The sequence below is a fragment of the Nyctereutes procyonoides genome, unplaced genomic scaffold (genome assembly GCF_905146905.1).
Source record: "Nyctereutes procyonoides isolate TBG_1078 unplaced genomic scaffold, NYPRO_anot_genome, whole genome shotgun sequence".
NCBI classification, from domain to species: Eukaryota; Metazoa; Chordata; class Mammalia; order Carnivora; family Canidae; genus Nyctereutes; species Nyctereutes procyonoides.
The window spans coordinates 2,573,339-2,597,443 of NW_026575158.1; the positions used below are offsets into that span (position 1 = coordinate 2,573,339).

The 24,105-nt window shown below is 35.2% G+C and overlaps 1 protein-coding gene and 1 pseudogene across 5 annotated transcripts in view; both read right to left on the reverse strand.

Annotated features, from left to right (window-relative positions):
* The window catches only part of ROBO2 (roundabout guidance receptor 2), a 581,315-nt gene that overhangs the window by 300,444 nt on the left and 256,766 nt on the right, over positions 1-24,105 (reverse strand). The window lies entirely within an intron of this gene.
* On the reverse strand, positions 22,481-22,778 carry LOC129502340 (U6 snRNA-associated Sm-like protein LSm3; annotated as a pseudogene).

Sequence of the window (24,105 nt, forward strand, 5' to 3'; positions counted from 1 at the left end):
TTTTAAGTCAAACACCATATTTTCATTATGTTCTCTGGAGAAGCTCTCTGACATTTTTCCTATCCTCTGCATTTACAACTCCTGATCACTTATTTACTTGTTTATTAATTGTCTCTTTCCCTAGAAAATCAGCTCTGAGAACAGAGATATTAGTCTGATTTCCCACCTGTCATCAATTCACATAACCTGGAACCTGGCAGATAGCATAGCTCAATAAAAAATAATAATAATAATAATAACTTTGGAACATTTCATTGTCTTCATCTTGTTCAGCACACTGGTTTGCAGCCTTCGAGGTTATACTTACTGTCCCATATCTGTGCTTTGTACTTGCCTTTCCCTTTGTCTGATGTTTGCTTTCTCTTTTCAATTGAAAACTCACTTACAATTAGGTGTTATCACCAATGAAAAGCCATTCATTTTTGAAGAATTATCAGAACTGCTTTATTTTTATTTCAATAGCAAATTATGCTAAGCACTTAACATATTGCCCTTAAATGGTTCACGTATTTATTTATTTATGTCAACTACAAGTTCCTAAAAGGCAGAATGTTGTTCTTTAGATCTGATGCCCCTTGGTCCACCCTCCTCCTGTATATAGTTGGGCATTTTATCAATGGTAAATATATAAATAAGTAGATTCATGAATGATATTTAGAATCAGCTTCAATCTGTTGGATGTTTCCTTTAAGGTCATAAAAGGAGAAATTATAGCCAGAATACAGAACATTCTTGAGTATTTGAAATGTGTTTTGCAATTTAGTAGATGTAGTTTCAGTGTATAATGAAGATTTAAAGAAAAATACTCCAATGCATGGATAAGAGACCAGTACCCTATGTCTAGAGACAAATACCTCTTACAGCTTCATATGATAAGTGAAACAACTTAGTCCGCTATCTTGCATAAGTCCATTTGTGTCATAGGTACTTACTGTGAACTGAATTATATCCCCCTAAATTCATCTGTTGAAGCCCTAACCCCCAATGGGACTGTATTGGGAAGTAAGGTCTTTAAGAATTAATTAAGGTTAAGTAGGGTCATAAGGGTAGACTCTTCATCTAACAGGACTGTGTGAGGACACTGAGAAGTTGGCAGTCTGCAAGCAAGGAGGAGAGCTCTTACCAGAACCTGACCATATTGGCATCCTGATCTCAGTCTTAGATCATCCAGAATTGTGGGAAAATAAATTTCTGTTGTTGAAGCCATCTAATCTTTGATATTTTGATATGGCAAACTGATCATACTAATACAGTACAGTTGTCCCTGTAGCAGCATAGGTTTGAACTGTGGGCACACTTATATCTGGATTTTTTGTTTTTTAATAAACACAATGCAGTACTGTAAATGTATTTTTTCTTCCTTAAGGTTTTCTTAATAATATTTTGTTTTCTCTAGCATATTTATTGTGAGAATATCATATATAATACATATTATGTACAAAATAAATGTTAATCAGCTATTTATGTTCTAGAGAAAGCTTCCAGCCAACAGCAGACTATTAGCAGTTAAGTTTTTGGGGAGTCAAAATTATACCTGGATTTCCAATTTTGCAGAGTCAGTGCTCCTAACTCCACTTTGTTGAAGAGTCAACTGTACTTTAAAAGCAACCACTGTATGAGGAACACAGTGATGGATTTTGTGGAATTTATATGATAAGTGATCCCCTTACAAGGAGGGACACAAGGACTACACTAATCACAACAATGTATGTGGGGGGAGAGGACATGTTCAACAAAATGATCCAACAAAAGTGGCCAAACTGGAGAGTTGGGCACAAATATTCATCAAGAGTGTAACACAATAATATAGCAAATTGGGAGTGTCTGGTTTCTCTGACTCCAAGGAACTTCCTATTGCCCATTACATACAGTAAAGAGCTCTTCAGGTGCAGTAATGTAGAAAATGTGTTCAAGCAGCTACATAAGCAGATATTCATACATGTAACAGTCTGGTCACAAAAGAACAATTCTCTCTACCACAATTATGGATTTTTTTTTTTAAATCAACTCTTGAAATTCCAACTAAAGCAAACGGTCTGTTTTTGTTTTACAGTGACCTCACACTGCGTTTTCAGTCCAGGTGCTGAGAGAACAGAGCTGACACATCCTACGCTTTCGAGACTTTAATGATGCCCAGAGCTTTCATTTTCTTTTACACACTGACAATGGAAAACATGGTCTCCTTATGTACAACATAAAACCTAATAAAGTATCCAGCTGTTCTTTCCCTGGTGATTCCCGCTGCTTTATAGCTGAAGTACAGTAATGTCAGATTTTCATGAAAGGGTTGGAAAACATACTATATAATTGTACTATGCCAGCATATCCATAGTATGTTTGCCTTTTTCTTTGTGCCTGCCTTTATATATCAAATACACACACAGAAGCTTTATTTCCCAGTGGCCTAAACCTAGAAGAGAATGCATATTCTTAATATCCTACATGATTCCTACGTTGCTCTTTCTTGGAATATTCCAAGAATATTCTTTGTTCTCTTTTTTTTTTTTCTGTCTCAAACTACAAATGCATTCATTTCCAATAAATGCAAAGAGGAAAAGAACTAGAAATATATTTATAATAAGGTTGTCTTAATCAGAATAAACGAATAATTACTCATATTCCACATTGCCTCTGAAAAACTGTGCCAAATCTATTTCACAAAGCACAACTACACTTAGTAGGTGCTAAGCTAGATTGCAGGGATGGACACTACACTTTTCCGACACTGTAACATGTACTTCAGAAGAGCCAGTATCTATAGAATATTAGTATTCTCTTAGGTGAAACAGATCCTTGAGAGGCATTTAAAAGTTTGAGGAAATTCTTTTGCATGATATTAGGTGCTGCTGCTTCTCCAGCCACACAAAATGACACTTTTTCAGTTCCCAGTTGCCACCGGGCTTTGAATATTTGTGGGCAAGCAGAGATCCACCAGTAATAAAAATAAATTAGATATAATGTGCTGAATGTTTTAGGGCTCAAAGGTACAAGAAACAGAACTATGTAAAAGGCTACAACAGGCAAATTTAAATGTATAATCAAGATTTTCTCTTCCATTTGGTCTGATGTGGTCATTTTAGGCATGGTTCTTTCCCCGTGAGATACAGAAAAGGCCAGATGTATAATATGTAATAATTTCTGTTTGTATCAGTAGCTCACAGTGTGAGGCTTTGATAATTAACCTTTTGTATGCTGGTGCTCAAGCAAGGGAGTCAGCAAACTTTCTGTTAAGGATCAGAAAGTAAATATTTTAGGATTCGGAGGCCATATGGTTGCAGTGTGCAAGCAGCCATAAACAAAATGTGAAGTAATAAGTATGGCCACATCCCCACAAAACTTTATTTTTTAGCACCAAGATTTAAATTTCAAATAATTTTTGCATGATAAAACATTACTTGTCTTTATTTTTTTTTTGTCAATCATTTAAAACTGTAAAGAGCATTCTTAACTTGTGGTTGCCAGATTTGACCCTTAGACCATAGTTTTGTGATTCCAGTTCTAGCCCAGAATCAATAACAATATCTCAGACTCTCAAGCTGAACTTTTTTAGCTTAGATATCATCAGAGTTGTTAACTACTGATTGTATGTCAAACTGTCATTAGCTACCATATGGAATGCATTGTTATAGCTGGGTAACTAGTATTATAATTGGTAACTAGTTTGGCATAACCTGAAACTTTCTCGGCAAGATCTGACAATTCCTTTAAAACAAAAGCCATACAACAGAAAGGGCTTAAATGAATCTGAGCATATGGTTCCTATGAACAGGAACAACCAGACAGGGTCTTCTTGTTAGTTTGTATCCTATCCCAGCTAATGAAATAGATCTTAAGTGCATTTCTGAAAATGGTGATTCGTCTTTTTATGTGAGAGCTCAACAGGGTAAACTGGCAACAAACAAGGATTTAAAAATACAACCATGGACACCTACAAGTATCAACGAATGAAAATCACTTACCTAATTGGGAAACAAAGAGCCAAGTCATTTGGAGTCAATCAGCAATCATAGTTTCCAAATCCGCATTAGCAAGACATGAAAGAAAAGGAAACAGAATAATTCATTAAGATATTTTCTTCAGAAAATGACTTCTACACAGTCACATTACTAATTCTACTGCCAATAAACCACCACCATTTGGAAAACCAACTGGAGGCATTCTTTTATTGTTCTCATTACTGCTTACTATGAAGAAATGATTTTAGAAATATCTGATAAAAACCTGTATAGTACTTGTACAGCTAATATGAATTGAACAATCTTACCACTTATGATAGCAAGCAATATAGCACAGTTTTGAAAATGACTTGAATGAAATCTTTATCTGAATATCAGCAGGCAAAGGGCCAAGGTAGAGTTTATACAATGAGAAGGAAATTGAACAATTCAGATATGTTTATGGAAAACTTGCAACTTGGGGCATCTCATTTGCCATCAAATAAAGCTGTTATTCATGATGTGCAGCAACAATAAAAAGTAGCTGCCTGGTATAAAAATTTTGCCAACAGGGCAAATTCAGGCAAATAAGCAGTTTCCGAATAAATGCATTGGAGAGGAAAGAAAAAAATAAATCTATAAAATGTTTGCATGATGTTTGCTAGCCTCTTCAACTCTTTCTTTAATATATATTATGACGCCTAAAGCCAGCAATTCATGAGTAGGTCATCATTCCCTATGAATATATCTTTTCATTCTATGTAAAGGCCATAATAATAATGCTTTCCTTCTGCAGACCTAAAAATGACATAGATTTTAAAAGCCTACAGGAAAACGGAGAAGCAGCTCTTCTTTCATTTCAGTGGATTGCTTTAATGCTATCTTGATCAAGATCATTTCTTGCATTTGGGGGCTCTGATGTTATCTAGCAAAGTAGGTTTCACTAAGATTTCCTATTCAGAACATCAACATTTACAAAGTTATATTTCTGAGAAGGTTGAGACTTAAGCAATTAAAAATGGTTTCTGCATGAGAAGGACAGTTGAGCATATTTGGAAATTTCAGTGTCATCACACTGAACTTTTCAATAGCTTTTTGGTTGAACTTATCCACATAGCCAAGTTATCTGGCTAATGGACTCTTGCTCAAATTCTCTTTGTTCATTTAGACATGGTCAACATTTACTAGGTAAAGTGCAGGTACCTTCTAACCATAACCTAGTCCTGGATATTCCTACTTTAACCACATTTTTTTAAAAAAGTATGATTTTTAAAAGGCATGAAGTCATTCCTTGTGTGTGTTTATCATTTGCCCAAAGAACTAAAGATAAGCAAAGCTGTCTGTGTCCCTATCCTCCCCCACAGGAAAAAGTAAACACTTTATAAATGATTAAGTAACCAATCAGTGACTAAGCAAATATATTATAAATGATTAAGTAACCTGGTATTCTTTTTATCAAGATACTCCTCCAATATGGAAAATTAAATAAGCATTTTGAAATGGTACTGGGACTCACCCATGAGCTATTTCTATTATTAGATAGGCCATTCCAAAACATATCAATTACTTAAATGCACTAGCTTTATTTTCCCAGCCTCACTTATCAGCAAAATATGGAATCCAAAAATCTTTGAAACAACTTACTCAAAAAAATGCAACGGTTCAGGAAAAAATGGTATTGTTTTAATAATCTCAAACACCTCATCCTGGCAATTTTCTTGAATTCTGACCAAATACATTAGGATATGTTTAAAATACTGAATAGTCATAATGGCAGATACTTAGTATTTGAGACATGTTTAAACCAATGTTTTAGTTTAATAGTTATATTCTGTAGTTCCTTAAAGATCATCATCTGTTGTTTTTCTTTTCATTTTACAAAGATTAAGAAATTCTTTAAAAATAATCACCATAACATTGCCTCCTTCCTTTCTTTCAACTATGTTCATGTGTTTGCTTTCTGCATTTTATCTTTAGAGTTATTTATCTGAAAAAACATGAGCTTAGTCTTCTTGATGTTCATCTGCTCCTTTTTCAACCACTCAAGTGAGGTCATGATGATCCTGTCTGAGAGCTCATGAACAATTCCAGAACAACCAGATGTGAGGGGCTAACCAAAACAAGGGAGGAGCAGATGGTATCTAAAAAACAAAGTGCATTTCCATAAAAATATCCCAAATAACAAGAACTAGAACAAACCCAATGTGGAAACTCTGAAGTTAAGTATTTCCTCCAAACAAAGAATTTTCTTAATTCCTCTGCTCAAAATAAAATATGAGCTCAAGCTTGTTTACACATTAAAAATAGGTCTGTGGTCCTTCTTCTCTGATGCCTGTTTTCTAAAACTGAACTTTAGATTGGAAATAACCACATTTTCTTTGTTCTACCGAAGCATATTATTACCAGCCATAGTTGTTTATTGGAAATTTGGAAGTTCAGTAGAATGTTTCAAAGACACTGGGATTAAACTTCAACCAGTACTCAAAGATTTATTATTTAGTAAAACTAATTTGATTATATTGGTTTCTGGAGACAAGTTTGAGGATTTTCTAGCAAGTAAACAGAAACTTAGCTAATAAAATTATTTGGGATAAACACCTCAGACTGCTTATGCATACCTTTAAAAGGCTCTACCATTTATGCTACAACGTAATACAAAAACTTTTCCCCCCTAACTTTTGCAACATGTTCCTAAAATAAATGAATTCAGCACCAAGATTAGTAAATGCTTATGTGATCCAGCATCAATCTACTTTGTAACAGTCGTATTTAATTTTTGCATGGACCAAAAGTTATAGCTTATTTGGACAGGATATCCAATTTGTAAGTTAATCCTTAGGTTCAAATAAAATGAAATAGCAATTCAAGAAACATAATAAATACATATAAGTTATTTTGTTGTTGTCCTATTATTGCTTTTATTGAAGTATAATTGATACACAATGCTACATGTGTACAACATAGTGATTCAATAGTTCCTTATTTTATGTTATGCATTATAGTATGTTTTTAAAAAATATATTCTCAGATACTTTTTAAAAAATATTTATTTTTTAAGTAATTTCTATGTCCAATGTGGGGCTCAAATGCTGACCCCAAGATCAAGAATTGCATGTTCTGGGATCCCTATGTGGCGCAGCGGTTTGGCGCCTGCCTTTGGCCCAAGGTGCGATCCTGGAGACCCGGGATCGAATCCCACGTCGGGCTCTCGGTGCATGGAGCCTGCTTCTCCCTCTGCCTGTGTCTCTGCCTCTCTCTCTCTCTCTCTCTCTCTCTCTCTCTCTCTGTGTGTGTGTGTGTGTGACTATCATAAATAAATAAAAATTTAAAAAAAAAAAAAGAATTGCATGTTCTTCCTACTGAGCCAGCCAGGCAGCCCATATCATAGTATTTTCTCAAAGTACTTTTTAAAAGTACTGTGAATTCAACTTAAGCTGAGGTAATGTGGGATATTTCAACATAAAACATGAATTTTGTGGTTCATACTCACAAACTTTTGAACATGAGTAGCCTTTACAAAAAAAAAAAAACTAATTTCCTTTTTGGTCCTAAGCATGAACAGAACTGGCTGCCTCATTCTTACCCTAATATTTTGTGGGCTAATCTTGGGAAAGAGATGTCATATCCTCAGAGCAAAGTTTTCCTTCCAAGGAAGAAAGTAATGTTTCTTCTAATAATTGTGCCTCCCATATAGTTGGAAAAGGCAAACTGCTCACGTTTGAAAGAAAGAAAAAGAAGGCATTTTAAGTATCCAAATTTATCTCCGTGGCGATGCCTCTTTAAGAAATAGTAGTTGACATTCTAATAGCTAGAAATTGGTGATGTTCCTTCTGAAAATGAACAGTTGCTTCTGGACCTAAAATCAGCACTTTAAATTATTTATACTATACAAACATATGATGAAACTTCATCTCCTGGGGACCACCTCTCCTCCTTTCCCTTCCTCAAGAACTTATATTTCCAAGCATTTATTGGACAAAGACATCACTTTTTCCTGGAGACATGCTAAACTTAGCAAAACAAAAGTGGAATTTGTCTCTCCCTTTTCTCTCACAAATATTTTCCACATCCTTTATTTTTGACCTTGGTAAAAGGCTTCACCAGTTGATTCAGTATCACAAAATAGAAAGCATGTTTTTATTCTCATTGCTTTTACCAGCAACAAATATTCACAGACTGCCCATCTTGTGCCAGGCAGTGACACGAGATACCTGTTTTAGGGAGGCAAGGTGAGATCTTTCCCTGGCTTTGCTCTCCAAGGTTGTGGAAGAAATGCCCCATTCCTTCCATTAGCTACTTTTTGTAGAAAGCACTCATTGGTTTCTTGCTGGACTACTGCTAATTTTTTTGTTTCACATACCAACAGTCCCCAACCCCCCAACCCCAATTCTAGTCTATCCATCATACTGCTACTAGAAGAATTATCCTTAAATTAAAAACAAAAGAAGATGAGTAGGAGAAGGAAACAAAAAAGGAAGAGAGGAAGAAAAAAGGATACAGGGAAGATTAAAAGAAAAAGGCAGAGATGAGGAGATATAGAGAATAAAAGCTGATAAGTCCCTTGTGACCTCCTGTTGCCCACAGGACAAAACCCACCACTTTTTAGCGTAACTGAGGAGGTCCTTTGTCCTCTGCTTTCAAACTATTTAGTCACTCCCCAGCATGCCACACTCTGCACACTATGCTCTTGACACAGTGGCTCTCTGTTCACCTATAAGCCCAATGGGATCCTTCATAAAAATCTGCATTTGTGCAAGTAGGATCCCCCGTCTACCATTTTTTTTTTCTTCACCAGGCATATTCCTGTTCATTCATTGACCCATCTCAAACGCCATGACCCTGAGGCCATGCTTGCCTTTACCAACCAGTCACTGGAACTCGGATGCTTTATAGTTCTCCCCACTATTCGTAGGCTATAAACAGAGCTTCTCCTTTGTCATTCCACAGTGCCGTGCATATAATGACTAAAATTCCTACATTTTTAGTTTATGAGTTTCTGTTTCCCATCAAATCGTGAGTGCTCATTAACTGAATTTTAGTTAGCACTTAAAATGTGGCACTGTCTTATCTTTGCTGATCTGTCCCCTATTAGAGTGATAGCATTTTTTTTAAGTGTCAGCACCTTATAGCCAAAGTTGCCTTATCAAGCATATACACAGGTTCAGCTGCCATTCAGTAAGTGACTGTGCTTTGTTTCTTCTTTCTTCTTGATGTCTACTCTAAGAGAATGACCTAGCACTTAGTATACTTTATATCCAATAATCCCTCAGTCATTATGACCACTATAATCAGGAGTAAGTCCAACTAGGTGGCAGGTGAGTTATGAGTGAGCTTGGGGTGCGTTGTAAAGAAGCTAATCTAGATGAATGAATAAAGGTAGAAAATCTTTACATCCTAATGTAAAACTAAATACCATCATGTTCGTTTGTAATTGAGTTAAAGAGTATAGACATAGACGTAAAAGATATAGAGATAGAGGTAAAAAAGTAGACTTTTTAAAGCCTCTATCTTTATGATTTTTCCAGGGGTAAAGTATGATCAACTATCTGCTACATTCAAACACATAAGGAAATTCATATTAGTCTTATGTGTATTTAACCAACCTTTGGAGGGAAGACCGTTTGTCTCTTCAAGTTTTAACTCCTTTTTGTCTGTGTGATCTATGTTTTTGTGAAGGTCCATCTTTCTTGCCTATTGTCATAGACTTGAAAATGTCAAATGTAATGAAAGAGATAACCTTAAAAATAGATACGCATCTTGCTCATACTATCCTATAGGGAATTCTCTTACGGGCTGTGTGGAGTTTTCAGGACCTCAAGTAAACTTGAGTTATAGGGTGTAATAATTGCCACCTTTTCTGCACGTTTGTGTCTCACTAGGGCATACACCATCAAAAACAATTCCTGAAAAATAGCTTGTGTCAATTTTTTCCCGCCAGGCTTAAAAGTATCTGTCACTCCTCTGAGCACCACCAAAGAGCTATTGCCTCTTCTTATGAGGAAGCCTGTTATACTGTAAGGGATATCGGAGAGCTTTAGAAATGCCTGTGCATGAATGAGGAAGGGAAGGTGGGAGAGAAGCATATTTGTGATGTATGAATGAATGAATGAAGCAGTTAATACCTGGCCCTTCCTTTCCTCAAAAAAAGAAAAGAAATCTCTCTTCAGGCCTGAAAAACTATAGCAGACATTTAATAGATTGGATTGTATGAGGAAAGAAAATGAGTGCCTGAAGCTAAGCACAGGCAATCTGGGACAGGTCCACCAAAGATGTCACTGGAGATGATGTTCAGCTTTATACCGGTCAACAGCGCCCAAAGCAGCATTACACGGCTCAAGTATTTCTTTGGCCTCCTATCACTTTTCTTTTCTGCCTCCATTCTCCCAAGTTCTGCAGTCATGCTTCTTTCAGCCCTTGATCCCAATGGATTTTTTCTGGCTGGCTACCGAATTCTAAGTACAATTGAAAGTTCTGATATTATGACTTCCTACCTATCCATTAAAACTTTTTTTTTTTTTTTTTTTAAGAGAAGCTGACTTCATCTCGGCATTTGGAGAATAGTACCTGTAACTTTTTTCTGGCTGGCTACCGAATTCTAAGTACAATTGAAAGTTCTGATATTATGACTTCCTACCTATCCATTAAAACTTTTTTTTTTTTTTTTTTTAAGAGAAGCTGACTTCATCTCGGCATTTGGAGAATAGTACCTGTAATTTTTATCAAGATAATTCACCTAAAGGTCTAGGTGTGGGCAGGAAAATGGATCTTAGATTCTGCCTTAAAAAAAAAAAAAAGAAGAAGAAGAAGAAAAGAGGGGTGCCTGGGTGGCTCAGTTGGTTCGGTGTCTTGGCTCAGGTCATGATCTCAGGGTCCTGGGATTGAGCCCTGCATCAGGTTCTCTGATTAACAAGGAGTTTGCTTGACCTTCTTCTTCTGCCCCTCCCCCTGCTCATGCTCATTCTGCCCCACTCTCAAATAATAATAAAATTAAAATTAAAATTAAATAAAAATCTCCAAAACAGAAAAAGAAAAAAAAAGGAAGAGGTTAATAAATTAGCATGAATTTATGGTAAAAGCATTTTAATAAGAGGCTTGCTGGTTCCCCTTGCCTATGCTGGATTAATACTCTTTTCAAACACATTTTAGAAGAAAGTGGTCCCAGAGTATGCACTTCTGAAAAGTTTCCACCTCATACCAAACTATGTTTAATTATGTGGAAAAAAATGTGATGATTTTCATTATTGAAGCAAGGAAATAGCTACACAAATCAGTCTTTGTTTTGCATACCATATTTGACTGCAGATGGTTATAACAACCTAGTACACAAACATTTGTAAAAATAGGCATATGTTATGGTGAGTTTCGAACACATGAGATAAAACTCATTGCCAGGTTTGTTTTCAAGAGTCATGTGGGCAACGATTTGTCACTATTTATTACAATAACAAATCTAACTCTCTTCACAAACAGATGTGCTAAATTCAAATCACCAGTTTATGACAGAAACACAAGAATAGATTTTTCTTCATGTAGATTTTTTCACTTAAAAGCTTCTATACTTGCATTTTGTTCATAATAATCAACCTAATCAAACTAACATCCAGCATTCTTTATGTTTTCAAGTGTATGGAAGCAGACAGCTTCCTTTGCAGAGTAAAATTAGAAATAAGAGTAGAGGAAGTGGCTGAGGAAATTTAGAAGCAGCTAGGTTTAATTAAGGTGTTTCAGATACCATCTTTAGAAGGCATGATTGAATCAACAAATCTAAAGCTGTAACCTCTTCACAGTTAATAAAATGGCTAATGCTGGAATATAACCAAGCCTCAACTGACTCCATTATAATAAACTGGCTTAAACTAGCAGAACTGCAATCATGTGCATTGTATCCTGTCAAGTAATTCCTTTTTGGGAAAGAAAGGAGTCTGTACAGAGTATGGAAAAGAGGAGCTTAGGAGCAAGAATTTAGATTTAATTCAACACCAGCTATAAATGGGGAGTAGCAAATCATCAGACACATTTCCTGATTAAGGCAAGGAACTTTTCCATGGCCTCGGTGAAATTTAATCTATTTCCCTCTGTTTTAATCTAGTATTCAACAAGCATCTTTCTGATCATGAAACTGTACAAACACTAATATTAATAATAGCCCTTAATACTGATTATTAATTTTGTGCCACACACAAGAGCTAAGGTATTTACATTGTAAATACCTTTAGCCTTGGATTTGTTGATTTAATCATGCATTATTTCTTTTCATCATTATGATAATCTAAGAAGATATGAATAGGAACTGCTCATTTTATAGTAAAGGTCTAGTAAGGGTACATTAACTAGGTCAAGGATACATAATAAGAAATTGATGGGGTCAAGATTCAAGACTACAGAGTTCAATTCCAGAACTTTAAACTATACACTCCATTAACAGCACCTCTAAAAAAGCTACCTACAAAGCTCAGGACCAGCCTAGATGATGAAGCCACACCACCACTGTACTAACTGCACAGACTTGTTCAATTTCCCCCATATCTATGTATCATAGTCTTTATAATTTTAAGAAGGACAGGTGGTCACAAAAATTTCCGATGGAAACAAAGGCAAAAGCAAATATATTACCTGGTTTCTTTTTTCTTTTTACAAGTATTAGGCAACAGATGTTAGTATACATTATATCTATGAATATACCAAACAAAGGGGTTTAGTTAAAACCAAAGTTGTTATCTGAATAACAATGTTAATTTAATCTCTATTATTGGCATATCTCAAGCAATTTCAGAGGTTTTGAATACAGCGAACAAGAGTATTGACAGTTATACCAGTATCATATGTCACCAGAAAGGTAGCCATTTCAAGCTTGTAAAAACAGTGGTAGTCACTTTTAGTTAAACTGAATAGCTAGTAAAATTGGGATTCTTTGAGTCTCAGAAAATCTAAATATCAGATTTGCAATAGTGTTTTTTTTTCTTTGCCTTAAATATTTGAATTTAGCTGCTAAAAGGGATTTTTTTTTATTGCTATCAAGTAGAAATTTGATTACTGATAAAATTTGATACTATGCTCTGGGGCATATAAACCACATCTAAGAAAATATCCAGCTTTATTGTTTTTCAGACTACCCAACTGCAACTGCAAGTGTCCTCAAAATGTCATCAACAATAAACTGCAAAAGGCTTCACATCTCCTCATTAAACAGTCTCCCTAAGGCACTAGGCTGTAAACAGAAATTGCCTGGTTCCTAAGATGGAGCTTATGAATTCAGACAGAGACATTGGCACTTTCACTAAACACAAAAGTTCATATTTTGAATCTTATTTATGTAGCAATCAGTGCAGAGTACATAGAAGCAAAAAATTACTCTAGATAATTACCATATCAATGGGCTTAATGTATTTCTGTCATATCCCAAACATCCAGTGCACATTTTGAAATCTAGATTGGAGAATATGTATTCTTGATGCCCTGGAGCTCTTTTTTTTTTTTTTTTTGTCAGATTCAACAGCACATCTTCCAATAACAGAAGATGCATCAGAAGATGCATCTAACTTTTTCACACTGAGTAACAGAATCTACATCACATAGCATATTATATACATGATTTATCTTTTCTTTAAAAATGGATGAAACAAGTCAACCAAATATTGACAAGCAATGTCACATGGCTAACTTATTTCATGTTGGAATTTAGAATCATAAATTTAAAAAAAACCCTAATACTTTATCAAATAAATAAAAAAGTATGACTGAAGAGGGACAAGACAATACTCAGCAAAAACAGGTTTTGACAACATGTCATCAGATAAAAGTTCAAGTGTCTTTGGTTGCCTTTCAGGACCTTTATGACCACTCACCAAACTTTTCATTCTTTCCTTCTGTGCCTGAGCCCTGTACTTCAAAATGATTTTCTAATAATGTCCTCAACACACTCCATGGATATCTACCTCTATTCATTTATCTACATGTGCTTCTTTACCACGGTCCTGGTTCAGTCATAACTGACTGCCACTCAAGTCTACATATAACCCTTAGCAACATGCTGTGTAATTATTAGACATAAAGCATGTCCAGTTCTAGGCCATTCTCTGACACAGCATAGACACCAAATCACCAAATAAGTGGTATCTTGCAATATACCTTATATTTGGACTTTGAGGTCAAATGGTGGTGGTGGGGGAACCAATGGTTTAAATTATACTAAGAGAGATTAATTTGTGTGTGTGTGTGTGAAAGTAGCAAAATTATCAAGTGGTAGAGAAGGAATTCAGTTTGAATTTGTCTAATGCTAAAGTTCATGCACTTTAGCTTAATCGAACTTCCATTATTTCTATGAATCCTTCCTTCACATCGCTAAACTTCCAAGTTATGAGAATTAAATAAGATAATATATGTCAAGCACAGTGCACATTACTATTAGCTCCCATTGCTTATGTCACTATGCTTCCCTTCACATGGTACTAAAAGTAGAGGCAGGTTATAATCTCAACACGGTCAGTGTATATCCATGAATTATAGAGTCTGCTTAACTCCTTAGATTGGCTTTACAAATGGGATGAATGCACATCTTTTAAGCATCATGGAAAGTATAGACCCAGCAAAAGTCACAGGGCAGTGGAGAATCGGAACTATGGTAAAATACCTTAGAGACAAGGTCAAAGAACTCACTATTACATCACTTTCACTAGACTGAACTCTCTCGTGCAATTGCTTTTTACTCTACTTATGGGCAAAGAACAACCTGGAGGATGTTTGTATTTCATAAATGATATGGGTCACTCATCGTAAAGGGATCCTACATAAACAAAGAGTTTGTATTGTTCCATCAGTCTGAACTGAGAATCAGTAGTGTTTGCTATATTTTGCCATGTGGGCAAGAAGTCAATTTCAAATTCTCAAGCAGTAGAAGGAGAGTCAAAATAGAAACAGAAGTTCCCAGAAATTCTCCTGCTCTTGCCTCAATCAAATTTTATCCACATGTATCTGTCTAGCAAATCTTACATCTGGTATTTCACATTCCATCATTTTACTCTTTATTAAAAGCTTCTATTCTGATTTACTTCATGCCAAATTAGCTCTGGATTATTTATTTTTATCCTTAAAAGAAAGACTACATCAATATCAACATCAGATCATTAATTAACGAGGAAAATCCAACTGCCAAATTCTGTTTAGGCCCTAACATGTGTGTTTTAGGGAAACTCAGATCAACGCATCAGAAAGCAATACAGCATAAAGAAGTTCGATGGCTCTGACAAAAGAATGCAAAGGAAGGGAAAAATAAAGAGCCGAATCCCACATTGTTCCTGAGATTACTGCCAAACTATCACAGATTTCAGCAGTTTATGAAAACAGTACTTTGTGTTTTCAAATATGCTCTTAAATTTTTCACAGGATGTATCAGATGGGATGCATTCTTGTCATTTTTGGAAAATGTGGAGAAAACAGGCATGCCAAAGACCAAGAACAGCATGTGGGAATAACACTTTACATGCTATTTTTATGCCACTTTTTTTTTTTTCCCAGAGTACAAAGTGTTGTGAAACATTAGCAGGGGCAACGCAGTGTTAAAAGGTTTTAAACTATATATCTATCTCTTTTATTGCGTTGAAGTGCCCTGTTACATTTTTAACATATGCCATTATTATTAATGCTGGCCCATCATCATTACTGTAAATAAACAGCAGATCAATTGCCACATAATACAAAGCAAAGGTAATATAAATAAAGATGAAATCTGCAGTATCTCATATTTTTAAAAGCCAATTAAAAACTTTAGATATGGTTAGATGCTGTACGTCAATAAATCCTGGCTTAATAAGTGTAACCCTAGAGAATATATTTATATGTTCCAGCTCATGAAAAACTGACATAGCAAATGCGTCCGTGTTAATATAAAACCAAACAAACTATAACTCTTATGTCAAACTCAAAACTCTACATATATGTGCAGTATTAACTCAACACCAACCTCTATAATTACTCACTGATCTTCATGTAGACTCCCTTTGAATGTACCACATCGTGTCACAAGGTTCTGCATGTCCAACATGCAACAGGCCATTAGTGTGCTAATGCAATAGAGAAGTTACTCATGAGAAGCATCAAGATGGGTTGCAACAGTCAACATTCCAATGTTTTAACTTATTTGGTACAACATGTAAATTAAAGTAAGCTACGACATAGTTTCAGAAATATTGCCCAGTCGCAGCCCAAAATCCAGGAACATGTTGTCAAACTTTGACCACCCCCACGCCACGCCCTCTGCATGTGCCTCCCTCTCCTCTTCACCCCATACACGGTAATCCCATTCCCTCCAAGTGGTATGGTCTCAATCTGCAAAATGAGGCTTCAAACAATTGAGAAAGTGATAAGGAAATAAGAAAACCTCAAACTATAAATTAACCTCAGCATAGTTCTCTGTGTTTTTCCTATGTTCAGCACACTACTCCCAGAAGGTATAAACCTGCTTGTCTCTCTGGTCCTACGAATGAGTTGACTCAGAGTGTTCCCAAGGAATAAAGGTACTTCCCCTCCAGTACTGGATCCATGGCATGGGCTAGAATGATTCTTATAGAACTATCATTATACAAAGACTTTAGAGTTTTGTAGTACTAGTTATAAACATATTCACCTACATTATGGGTTAAATAGGCTTTGGAAGGCTGTTCTTATTCTTACAGAATCTAATTCTTACAGAAAACCCATTCTTATAGAACAATGTTTTTATGGAAAATGACATCCCAAGTTCCAAGGTGTCTATGACTTACCCATGGATTTTAATTAATTAATTATTTGTTTTTTTAAATATTTTATTTATCTATTCATGAGAGACACACAGAGAAAGGCAGAGACATAGGCAGAGGGAGAAGCAGGCACACTGCGAATAACCCAATAGGGGACTAGATTCCCAGACCAGGATCATGCCCTGAGCTGAAGGCAGATGCTCAACCACTGAGCCGCCCAGGCGTCCCAGTCCATGGATTTTAAAAATATGTTTCAATTGTAAGCTGCGAACTGTCTGCACTCTGTTCCTTTACAATATGAAGTACTTTTCACCACATCAGTTAAAGCAAAAGGCTGATTGTTGGTTCCTGCAACACAGAATGAGTAAGCCAGTCTTTAAAGCAGAATTTCCATCCAGGAGGAATTCGAATAAAACCCAACAAGGAGGAAAAACAGCAAATGAGGGGTACCTCTAGCACCACTAGGGAGACTTTGCAGGAATTAGCTGGTGTTATGTTAGTTTTTATCCCTGAAGAAGCACAGCTAAGCTATTTGAAGCTGCTTTCTCAGAGGGATTATCTTCTTCAATCTGCTTTAATCACAACTAAATGCTTTCAATTGCTATATACTGAGCTAGAATTAGAGAATCAGAATTCCACTAGATCTTTGTGATTTGGTTGAAAAAAAAAACTACACAGATCCACAGATATACACATAAATGCATTCTCAAAATTAAATTGTCACCTTCTATTCTTCAGGTAAATCAGGAAATATAAAAAGGTGGTATTTTTAAATGACATAATACATTATATATGCAAAACATTATACATGAAAATGCTTTAGAGTTTAGAGATGATTTTAAGAAATGGTCAAATACATTCTTCAGAAAATGGCTGCATTTGCAGATAATCACTGTTGTTAAAAATAAGTAATCTGAAAAACAGAATGGCAAACAGAGCTATAATTTATAGATATTATTTATTGCTTACTTTGCCCATTACTGATATTCTGTATGAGCCACACATTTATTTACTACTCTACAAATTTTTAATGTTCTCAAAGAATGTGTTAATTTATGTGCTGTGATGAGAGTACTGGTCACTGACCAGTTACATTTATGATTAGAATCATTCCATCAGATACAAGCTTGCTCCAAAAAAGCTATGAGGTTGATAAAAATCCTAATTTTCTTTCAGTATTTGTCAGACAATACAAATTGTTAATTGCTATTTTCCTTTGATGAAATGAAAAATTATTTTCTTGCATTAAAACTAAAAATAAATAAATAAATTGAAGCTCAATGAAAGAATTACACCTATCTAGTATTCAATTCCATGAGAGAAGCAGTATAATCAAGATGAAAGCATGAACCCTGGAACTCAATTGTTTGCATTTGAATCCTGGTTCTACTGCCTTCAAGGAGTACAATCTGTCCTGTCAAATGAAGGTCCAACTAATACTATTTATTTTGTAATATTGTTGTGACGATTGCATGAGCATGTAGCTTAATACGTCCAACCACTAAGAGCTGAATAGGTGGTTACAATTCATATTTATGTGACCCACATTTAAAACAAAGTATTATGTGACAATAAGCTAGGTGAATTTGTATTCTCAATTATCACCACCCCCAATTTCAAAACTTTGATGGCTACTTTATGGGCATCAATAGGTTCACATTTTGCCCAAGATGTAGAGCTATCAAATAATTTTATGCTGACATCAGTTGCCTCTTGACAGCTCTAAGATATGAAATAACAAGCAGTCAACATCAGTGCTCTTAAATCAAGCCCAAGGGCCCCCATGGCACCAGACAGTGTCAGCTTGTTACTGCTAAGGAAATGTCAGTCCAGTCAAAGTGTGGCGTGGTTGTCAAATTCCTGGTTGTGTCTGCCCTGGTATAACTAACATTCTATAAGGTAACATTCATAAAGATGCTGTAATGTTGCTAAAAACCCTAAAGCAGAATAGCCAAGGTGGCTCTTGGACCTCAAGTGAATTGTTTGACTTCTTCCATCAGTGGAATTCCTTCCTCCAGTAGACAGGTTAATTTTCTCGGCTTATAGGCCCAAGATTTAGGATGAGAGGGTACATTTTCTCCCTGCCAACATTTTAAGAATTTGTATAGATTCAGACATCAGTATACAGGTGATTACTGACTGTGGTTTGCAATGCTTAGGAACCACTGATTTACTTCTTAAATGCTTTGGCTTTCAGAATTACTTATGTTGGCCCCTTTATATCGTAACTGCACTTTAATTTCCTTCCACTTGGCACTAACCCTGATATCCTGCTATTATCCATTCTCACCCACAGCATCTTTGTAATGGCAAGCGTCACTTACCTCTAAGGTGACATATTGGTTGAATCCAAGGGTCTTATTAAAGATTTTCTATTTTTATTTAATTTTAAGAATAGTTTCCAGGTAATACATATGCTCATTTAAAAGATCCTTTTTTTTTTTTTTTTTTTTTGCTATGCCTATAAAGTATGGTGAAATTTTGACTATGTTTCAACTTTCCCATCAACAAGCCTATTTCTAGGCTCTATGCCACAAAAAATAATAGAATGTGTTGGCAGTTCTCAGTCATATTTTGCCAGTAAATATCGCTGCTCATAGATCCAGTTTTTCATTACACTTGGCAAAGACCTTTAGTAGCATTTAAAGGCTTCAATCCCACAGTGCTGTACAATGACCAATCAGAGTTACATCCTTTGAGCCCATGCTAGGAAACTACATTCATCAACATACTGTAGTACCTGGATCTCATCCTTTGCTGACACTTACAGGCAATCCCCTGTGACTTTTATCATGAAGAGTGTGTTGGGGTTAGAACTGGGTTATTAGCTATGATCATTAATCTAAAGTCTCACCATGGACTTTCCTGTGCAGCAAATTGCAAGTCTCCCTCACCTTCTTCATATACCAGTGTCATAGGAAAAACTTACATCTGTGCTATAAATCAATTTGAATATATGGTAACAGAAACAAACATATGGGTTAAATTTCCTTGAAATTACACATGGTTATAAAAATTGACCTAAAAAAAGCACTTGGAAAAACATGTTTGTGATCTGATTGAACAAAAATATTTTAAAATATCTCAAGCTGCTTGGCAAATCTCAAAAATGCCAAGTGATTTCCAAGTCTACTCACAACATCCTTTGTCTAACACTTGAGTCTTTCAAAGCATGAAAATGCGTATGTGTATGTGTGTATGCATGAGAGAGAGAGAAAGAGAGCGAGAGAATGAAACAATGGGCTTTATAATCATCTTCAGGAGTTTCATCTATAAAAGCAAACTGAAGAATTTTTCTAAAAATATTATCAGTATTGCAAATATTTTTCAGCAACAAGTTCAGCTCTACACACAACTAGATTCTAAAGGTAGGTACTTGGTGTGATTAAGTAATGCCAAAATTATTTGATATGAATTTTTTTAATCAAACAGCACATTTTCTACAAAAACAACAACAACAACAACAACAACAACAACAACAACTATCCCTTTCAGTTAATTTGGGGACAAGGCACAAGTTAAAATGCAAACATGTTACTCTATTAGTATAGAGGAGCTCCTCAGATCACATATTTGATCTCATTATATACTTGATATCAGGGGCTTGAGATAACAGTTGTAAAAGACAATTAAGTTTCAACTCAGGAGAGCAGATGAGAAAAGTCAAGAGCATGAGGGCATTTCCAAGGAAAGGCTGATATGTCTGGGACATGAAGGCCATAGTCCTGGGCAGCTGGAAATCTTTAGGTAGTGAAAGTGAAGGTAAGCATGGGTGGTGTCCAGTACAGAGAATGTGTTTATGGTTATGGGTGATAAAACTTTATTTGATGCAAGCATTTATGCCTATTTTCATACCTGCAATTATTATATGCATAAATGTGTGTGTATATATATATACATATTTTTATATATATTTCATATATGTAATATACATTATATGTGTATGTATATATATATATACTATATATAACATATATATGCATAGCTGCAGGTATAAGGATACTATTTGTGTGTGGGTGTGTATATCCTCTCATAATGAAGATCTGAGAGACTATACTATTCCAGCTTGAAAATATCTATAGAATCTGCATAAAATATGGCCAATCAAATCAATTAAGGATATTATTTAAATAGGTATTCATATATCTCCTGACATCATCATCTTTTACTTACAGTTGCCTAGCTCTTAGTTATCTATTTGCGCAATTTGCTTCTGATCTTATCAGAGTTTTATGTTCCTTCACATCAATGTGCAACTTTGCCACCAAAAACTTTTTTAAGCAGTATGTTAGGTTAACAACACTTGCAATTAGAGTTGATCACTTCCAATTGACTTCAGAATAAAACCAAAGTTTTGATTGTGCTAACTTTTCCATCACCATGACCTCTGTTGAGGCAAATTTCCCAGCAATACTTTCAAATTTAAGTACCCCCTCATCTGTCTAAGTTATACAGTGAAGTGAGAAGCATAACTCCTTCCAAGAAAAACTAGGTTAAGAAATCAAACACAAAATATCATTTTAGCAGGTAATTCTTGACTACCCGCATTATGAGAATGAATATAATTTTGTGAGATTGTTCATATTCATGTGTGTGACCTATGGGTCAAAACCCTCATCTTCTCCCATTTGATAATTTATCATGCTTTGAAACCTTTGCTTTAGGAAAATTATTAAGGCATGTGTTCCATTTAGCTCTGTCCAGATTAGTCTTAAATACTTGAAGTCCCATTCTCCCCAATTGCTCGGAATCACTTCCTGAAGCTCTTTCTGCTTTGGTAACACCTGTGCACTATCCTTAATCTCTTGATCAATTCACCCACTTTTCTGTGCTCGTTGTTCTTCTTGGCATTCAGGACAGTGGCCACTCTATCCTTGGTGTACTCCTCTAGTCCTTTATAGATATTTCCACCAATCCTGTCCCATTACTTAGTCATCAGTTAGTTCCCTGGCCTCTCATCTGTCTTGCTTTACTCTTTCCACATTGTCTAGGGTCCAGCACATTCTTGGTATTGCTTAAATACTTTCCAACTGGATAAGTGAACGTAAACAAATTCTGATTATAATTACAACTCTGCACTCACTTCAAGTGCCATTTAAATTTTCATGCTTAAATTTAACTAAATTTACCACATCTCTCTTGAAATTGTTATGGATTCTGAAATATTTCAAATATATAGAGAAGCACTGCAAATATATCTACCACACAACTTTACACTTATACTTTTTAATTATCTTAAGCACATCCTGTAAATGGATAAAAAAAAATCCAGATCCACTTTACAATCTTGTTAGTCAACTAGAATCCTTTCATTTGGAATTGTGTGTTGTATTTGTTTGTGGGTTACTAGAGACCCACAATGCACAATAAAGTAATTTTATCTATTTTTTCACTTCTAAAATTGAGTTTAATAATTGAAAATATCCCTAAAGTTTAAGGAACGCAATTTTTGTTGCAAGCCACATTCTTTAATATATTTAATTTTATTAAAAAAAAAGGAAACATCAAGTTTAATTTAAAGGAAAAAAATCAGAAATTGATTGATAAAACAACAGAGCAAATGAATTCCTGAAGAAAGAGTTCTGCATCCTGGTGATCATACTTATTGAAAGAGTTGGAAAAAAATTAAAATGTCCTTTAGCTTAAGAATTTTTGAGTTATCTACAAATCAACTCATTTCAGGAGTGAAAAGAATCCTTGGTCATTTCTTAATATCAAAATGTATGCAGGTTTCTCTTCTGGATATCTTCTACATTTAAAGAGGCAATCATACAAAATCTCCTATATTCCATACATGATAAATTCTTTGTTTCAGCCAAGTCTTAATGGAGTGGCAACTAGTACAACACCATTTCCCCAGACAAAAAGCATCAGAATATTCTGTTTTGTTGATTTATATATCTCTTCATATATTTCTTCATCAATTTCTATAGTAATCACAGTTTCTTCCACATCTCCCAATATCATATTTAAATGCTGATCATAAGCATCGAAGCTCTCGGTCATTTCTCATTTTCACATAAATTCGTTCATCCAGGCTGAGCCTGATGAGATCTAGGGGCTCTTCTACGGTGTTGGGAGTTTATTGCTGGTCCACGTTGTCTGCCATCTTTCAAACCATTCTTTAATATATTTGCTAAATAAATAATACATATCAGATAATGTTTTTAAAAAAGATAATGATAGGAAGTTTTCAAAAATTATTTGGATCATAGTCTATAAGTGAAATAGCACTTTTGACCACTAGAGGGAAGCTACTTTCAAACTCACAAAGAAAAATTATTTCCCCTCCTTGTGATTCAACAAGTCCTCATCCTTGTCTAGTTAGGTGTTTGGTCAACAGACAATTCAGTATCCTTTATTAACAATAAATATGATTACAATGTTTAATCAAATAAGAACCCTATTTTCTAAGAGCTAGAAACAAAGAACCATAAAACTGGCAACTACTATTTGCGTCCCTCTAGAGGCAAAAGGAAATCTATAATTTGCCTTGAGAAAGTGGAAAGAGATCAGAGGCAAAAGACAGAAGCAGCACCAAAGTGCAATCTTATTCCTTTACCATCTGTCACAATCACTGCCATTCCCCAAAGACCATGTTTAAAAATGAGACAAAAGGGAGCTCCTAAGAACTTGAAAAAGGTAAGGGTTCTGAATCAAACTGAATATTAAAATTCAAAAACACCCATTAGAAACTGCTAGAAATCAAGAAGAAAAATTTCTTCCAGTATAAGCCCATGGCAAGGAGAAGGGTTGTAAAACAAGCAGGGAAGGAAGAAGAGAATGAGCCCCAAATAAAACCTTTAGAATTATGCATTTCCTAGAGCATGATTGTATGTCTTGAAATTTATTTGCTTAGTGTATTGAATTAAAATGCACAGATAGGCTTTCAAGAATTATTACACTGCTATTATTTGAACAGATGATTTCATATTATATGTAACACATTTCTAACTATTCAGCTGTTATATCCCAACAAAAATCCCTGTGGCACACAAATGCAGCAAGGCTTAAGTCATGAACTGACCACATTATCTTCCAGGTTCTCAGGTCTCCACCACTTGGGGGCAGACTAAACAGCATCAGGGAAAGGAGGATGAGCAACATTCTCAACAGATTCTAGAAGTGCTTTTTAAAATACAAATGGATGAATGGAAGCCACTTCACTACCATTTGAATCTATCTCACAAATAACTAGAGAATGAAGGCATTATGACCCTGCCAGAGCATAATTTAAATAATTTCATATTGAAATTTTACATTAAAAAAAGCCATGTTCAGTATTGCCACTCACCACCACTGCCAGCCCCAGGCATTAGTGACAGCAGAAAAAGATACTAGAGAGTCTTTCTTTTTTTCTTTTTCTGTTTCCCTACAGTCTTCAGAAGTTTCAGTTAAAGCTGTCTTACCAATAGAAGAGTCTGTTGTAGTACAAA